We start from the raw sequence: 7,020 nt of genomic DNA on the forward strand, positions 1-7,020 counted from the left end.
GCACCAAATGGGAGAAAAGTACTACCTGATAACAGGAATGTGAATAACTTGATTGAGGGGAACAGAATTTTGGAATGAAACGAGTACAGTGTGACCAGGAGCAGACATGAGTTTAATTCTTATGCACTTTTACGTCTCTCCCGTCATCCAGCACGATGCTTGACGTAATCAAAATGAAATACCTCAGTGGTTCTCTTTGCATTGCATCAAGGCATTAGGATGCCATCCAAAGACTGATGCATGCTGAAGGTCTCAAGTAATGTATGATCTGTTTGTGGTATTAAATATAAAAGTGTCCTTTTTTATACACAGTTCTTTATAAAGTCAAAGCTGGATTTCTCTGCCTTGTCGGCCCTTTGCTGTAGCCGTTTACTTCTTATTACTTTGTATTTCAATGCATTTTATATATAGACATTTTTTATTCTATTTTTGCTTAGCTACTATCATGTTTTTATAAGAAAAATGGAAAATAGAAAAATGTGTTTGTTGTGCTTTCAACTGTTCTGACATTGACTATCAGACCAAACAATGTGAAATTATGAACTGGGGGGATTGTCTGCAATAACAACAATAAAAATGCAACTTGTAGAGATAAGTTATTGATTTGAAGAGAGGTGACGAACCTGTGTTTTTGTACTTAAATAGACAACCAGCATATTTATGTAAGATAATTCTGTGGTTTATAGGATTTTGTAATTAGTAAGATATCCTCCGTGTACATTTAAGACCCCTAAGGTTCTATGTCCACACTGCAGAAACAATAAATATGTTTAGAAATCATTTTTAATAAATATGTATATAAAACATGTGGACGTAATTGCTAGGCTTCACATTTTTTGCCATGTTGAAACACTAACCTATGTTCAGATTTGAATACAAAGGACAATAAAGCCAAAGCAGACTGAAAACTTCATCCAAACGATTTGCACAAAAATGTAATTAGCTGCAAATGATATGTTTTCGTTGTGAGGGGCCTGACTGAGCAATAACAAAAGAAAAACTGAGTATCATTTTTATACACTTTTAAGGAGAGGTTTTATTCCAAGGTTTAATTAATGAGACCAACAATGGAACCATGAGGATGTTTTCATGCCAAACTAGTCATTGTTATCGTAAAGCACCTTTGTGTTGTGCCAAATAAAAACGACTATTGTTTATATTTGCTGGTCTTGGAGTTTTTATTTTAATGTATACATTTGATGGAAGTGTGGTTGAAACGTGCATCTTCGGATCCACTGGGACACATCCTCAGTGATGGCCCCCAGTGTAACCTGGGGCCATTGGGTGTTTCAGGTTTTCCAACAGACACAGACACCCTCAGCCAGCCAGCCAACCCCTCCAGGGATGATCAAACCCTGGCTTGTGTCTCAGTAACATTTACCCTCTGAGGATCTTTCCACTACCTCGGTGCTCTTGTTTTTATACCCTCTGCCCTTCCCAGGAGACTGAGCACTTTACTGAGGGAGCTGCCTGCAAAGCCCCCACATCCATCTTCTTTTGTTGGATTTCTCTTGATTTGAGTTTCTTCAGATGGCTGCTTTTTTTCTGGATAGTAGCAGGGGTCATCACCGCTTACATAATGACACATCACTTTCTGTGTATAAGAGGATTTCCCCTGAAATAACGTAGAGAGATTTTTGGGAGAAGTTTGAATTATTACAGTATTAAGGTACTACCATATAATGGATACACCTTTTCAGCTTTTAATAAAAAAAATTAAACAATATGCTATAATTTAAATAAGTAATTTGTAAGAAAGTGTGCAGTCTAAAGGTTGGTCAGTTCATCTGCTAGAATTGGCCAGTCCAAGATTTGGGTCTAGAGCCCTTAAGGCTTAAAGGGATATTTCACCGTTGGAAAGACGAATATATCTTTAAATTGGGTCACTTATGTAGTAGATATGTGAAATTATTTTAGAAATTGGTGCCTTCTAGGCCGAGATAAACCAGAAAATTTGTTTTTGGCTCACATGGATGAAAGACACCAAATCTCAGAATGCACTTGCTTCACTGCTTTAGAGTCCACTCCCAAGCCACGCCTATCGTTTACAGACAGACAGTATGGCAGCATTCAACTCAACTCAAGTGTGTTTTATTGTCATTTCAACCATATACACGAAACAACGTTTCACCGTGGCTCAAGTGGTGTTATACATTCAAAATATATAAAAACAACATATGAAACAGGCTACATTTCGTGCACACACATTATATGCTCCGTAAAGTTCAGCTAACGCATACTAGCATTAGCGCTTGGTGGGCTGTAAACACCGATTAATAAACACAGTCGTAAATTTGCGTGGAATGTTGAATGGTCGGCATTTAAGAGTCAAAAACTCCTCCAGCAGTTAGTTGGCTACAAATCACCCCATTTCTACACCACTCCGTGTTAACACAGCCCACCTCCACTAGTCTTACCCGGCGACAGAGCAGCTGGTAGCTGGATAGTCCGGTACACTGTTGTTCGTCGTTTTCCGTCATCTGAAGATTTTTTCCAGACCCACAATACAGAGATCTCTCGCCTCAGGGTGACATGAGCGAGGGAAGCACGGTCTTTCGAAAATACTACCGTGTTTCTGCTGATACAAAGCTTAATGCTAAATCGGTGAAGTATCCCTTTACAGTAAGAGTGTGTGTGTGTTGTGTGTGTCTGTTTGTGTGTGTGTGTATGTGTGTGTGTGTGTGTGTGTGTCTGTGTGTGTGTGTCTGTGTGTGTCTGTGTGTGCATGTGTGTTTGTTAGTTCTGTGTTGAATCAGAGGATCAAGAGCAGGAGAACAGAGGTCCTTTATCCACCATTGTCAGAGGGTGAACGGTTGTCAGGGCAAAAGTAAACTTATTTACACACACACACACACACACACACACACACACACACACACACACACACACACACACACACAGAATGATGTAGTTCAAGTGGTGGTATCATTTATTTTCCTTTAAGTCAAAAGAACATTCCACTACAATTGTTATCAAAACCTGACATTAAATCACTGACGGTGATGTGAATTACTCTATGTTGGCTGTCTTTGCTGGCACCTATAATGGAAACTTTACACGATCAGCAGCCCAGAGCTTGAGTTTTAAAAATGATCAGGGGTCCAAATTGCTTTTTCCATTGATGTTACCAAGTGTTCATTGCCATTACTATTTCCTGCAAATTAGTTGAAATTATCTATCAACAGCATTAAAGGATAAGTCTGGCAACATAAGTAAACGTCAAAATCCAACAAATATCGCCTGCATAGCCAAAGCCTGATGTGTTTTATTCCTGAAATACTCACTAGAACAGCATGTATTATTCCACAGTGTGCAGCTGTTTTAGGAAATAACATAGCCTATTTTAAATGAATGAAATGGAATAAATCTATATATTAGTGGCATGTTGTAAAAAATGTACATCTTCATAGTGCCATAGACAGGAAAGGGAATTTTTTGGGGGGGGGTTTGGTCCTTTCGTGGTAAACAACAGCCATATCCTTAATGATGCAAGACATAAAATGTAAGTTTGCATGCTAATAATTTACCACCCATAATTCATGAAGCATGGCATTCTAGCCAGATATAACTGAAATAATAACATCCTGTTGGATGATGTATAGAAGATTGTTGCAGAAATGACTATACTTACAGTAGCTTACCAAAAGGACATTGTGGACAAACAATAGCTAACTTACTACCATAAAATATCACTGAAGTCCAAAACACTCTATTTTTCATCTATCCTTTTGGGGGGACCTAAATTAATGATTTACGCTACGTGAATTCTCATTATTATTCAGGACTTTCACCGCTTTAGGTCCCTGGTCTCCAGGGTTTACCTTAGACCATATAAGTGCTGATGTAGATGTCCTAATGGCATCCATCCATGCTAAAACCTTAAAAAAATGTTTTTTAGATTTGCTTTTAATCTCACATGCATCTAAAATAGGTAGCTGTGCTGACATCTGCCACTGTGCACAAATCATACTAAGTATAGTTATTTCTCATTGGCTCAACCCCAACTTGCCACTGCCTGATGTTCCGTTCCTACAGCTAAAGACATTTAAACTGTCTTTTCCTCTTTTTCCCCCTACCACAATTCCCAAACTACACAGTACATGAGATATAAAATCCTCATCAACTCTTTTACAAACTCTCTCCGTTGCATTTCCTCTGTTTCTGTGTCTCTTGTGTTGTGTCTCTCAGTGAAGTCATCCACGCAGAGGAGAATAGCACATGTGGGTAGAGCAGCAGCACAGCAGAAGCCGCCAGGCTTTTCTTTCGAACTGCGTCAGCAGTCAACGCAATCACTGCTTAACTCTGCCAAATACATTACAGCACTGCTTAGCGCTGTTGCTTGCTAGCTAATGGCTCCCTACTGGCAAACTGTCTCTAGCAGCTGACTGAATCATAGAGGTTTGTCCCTCTCAGCTGGTTGCTACTTTTCTTAGGGCTTTGCAACTTCACTGCCTACCTCTACCCCTACCCCTACTACCCCTTACCCCGAAACTCTAACCCTGCCTACCTTAAACTTCAATGTTACAACACTGCAGTTCACTAGGACAGATTGTACTGCAGGGTCTTGAACTTTGCACAACCTGGCTGACATAAAGTTCTGTTAGCTTTACAACTCCCATGTGGTGATACTAGCCTATGTCTAATGCGTTTTGTAAGAGTTTGGGCCAAAACCATCTGCATCTGAGAGCACAGATTTGGATTTGTTAAGGCACTTTTTACAAAACACTAAAAATGATCATCACTGATATGACTGTGCACATTTTATCCTGAACGCTGTTTCTGAAGTAGCTGAGCGTTGTAGTTGAGCAATAGGATATGTTGTAAGATGACAGAGATTTAGCTCTTTCATTTCTACAAAGGTAGCTATCCATTCATATCTCTGGGTGTATTACTGCAAAATATTGTGGCCAAGGTTGCAAATCAGTGAGCAAGACCTTATGTCAATTAATCAATGTGGTCAAGTTACTTGATTTGTCAGGCATTTAATTCACTGAAACAAACTTACATGGAAGAAGCGCACTGCTATGTATATAATATATATGTATATGTATTATAAGCTGTATAGCACAGCAAACAGCTTAAAAACGTACCTGGAAATGTCAGAATCGGTCAGTTCAGATGCTAAATTGTGTGGTCCTTGTTCTTTAGTACCGCTGCTATCAAAACATTGGCTGTTCTTGGCTTATAAGCTGCAGTCACTAGTTGATGAAGAAAACTTGTACTGACCAATTTTACCTTAATGAATAAAATAATGCAGGACCGAGTACAGTCTTACACCAAAAGCTTAAAGAAACTTCACTTTGCCTCTGCTTATGTCCTTTTACTGTCTTGCATAACATAAAGAGATATCTAAAGGGGTCAGACTCAGAGGTTCTGTGTACTGGACAGTTTTTTTACACACACAATCTCAAGAACAGACAGATCACATCTTCATGTGCTCATAACTAACCCACATACAAAGCTGACGTGTAGGCTTTTGACCTACACATGACAGAATAGATACAACTCATTTCTTCATGTATTAATTTGTAATTTCCTCATATGTAATACATTTTTTTCTTTCACTATAGTTTATATTTTTCAACCACAGTAGTGCAACTTTGTTAACATCGCATCTCTGTGCCACACACACACACACACACACACACACACACACACACACACACACACACACACACACACACACACACAATGATGTAGTTCAAGTGGTGGTATTTGTGACAGTTTCAGTTAGTGGACAAACTGAAGTTCCTTCTGGGAATATGCCCCATGCATCAGGGAGAGTTAGGGACTAAGTATGTAATCCTTGATGTTTATTTGATGAATATCATATTCTCTTTGTTCCAGTAGGATAAACGCATCAGCTTCTGATTGCTGGCCTGCACCACGGTCATCTATAATGCCATATTTATTCACAGATTGCCAGGAATATTGATGTATATATCAGATGTGCCAAATTGTGAAACATAAATTCCAGCGTAGAATGTTAGTTGATATAAATGGGTACATTTGTAAGTCCATTCTCAAGTATTGATTTGCATTCTGTGCAGTATAATGTCACAAATAGAAGAACATACAGTTTAAATGAACTGTAGCCAATGTGCGAAAGAGTAGCTTTAAATTATACAGTACTTGAATGGGATGGAACATTTTAGGCTAGAAAGACTAGAAAGAGTTCTCACACAAGTTAGATTAAAGGTGATGTATGGAAAAAAGAAGTGACAGCTGCCCTTTGTTTTAAGGTTTAGTTAAATAGGAGGCTGTGAAATTGGAAGGCAAACTGACCGCAAACTTGGCCACAGAAGTTATGTGTAAGTTTATGTTCCCTCCTGACTGTGTTAGAGTAAGTGGCTTCGGAGTTTTAATTATTAGTGTAACATTTCATTTTAAAAACATTTGTGAGCAAAAAAAAAAGAAAAAAAGCTGCAGCCACTTCATAAAGATAGATAAAGTTGGGCCATATGTGATCACTATTGATATAAAAAAAAAAATAATATTCTCTACTAAATACATTCAAAGATGCATGAAAATGATTTGCTGATGTTGAATCTGTACAACCATGTCTTGCATGTGTGGATTACAGTAGATGGCTTGAGCTGCGTTTGGGATCAGTTTCCTCTCCAGAGTCTGCCGCAGGTTTTTTTAGGGGGATGATGGGACCACATCGCCTCCAGCAACTGATCCCCTCAAAGACTAGTTTCCTGGTTTCTGTTTTCTTTACTGATAAACATGTGTTCATACTTTTCAGTTGTCCGAGTTCTCAGCTGTTTAGCTTCTCCATAAACATAATGTTTTTGTCAGAGCCAACCGTGGATTTGAGATCAGCGTATGATAGTATCCGGCCCAGTTGTCTTGGAATCTTGGTTAATTGACATGTCAGGTTGGAGTGCTTTTCACAATCTGATGCATCCCATACACCCCTACCTTGTGGAGTTTCTCACTGTGTTTTAGGCTAAATAGACTTTCATTCATTACATTACATTACATGTCATTTAGCTGACGCTTTTATCCAAAGCGACT

Source organism: Perca flavescens, chromosome 6 (genome assembly GCF_004354835.1).
Source record: "Perca flavescens isolate YP-PL-M2 chromosome 6, PFLA_1.0, whole genome shotgun sequence".
Classification (NCBI taxonomy): Eukaryota; Metazoa; Chordata; class Actinopteri; order Perciformes; family Percidae; genus Perca; species Perca flavescens.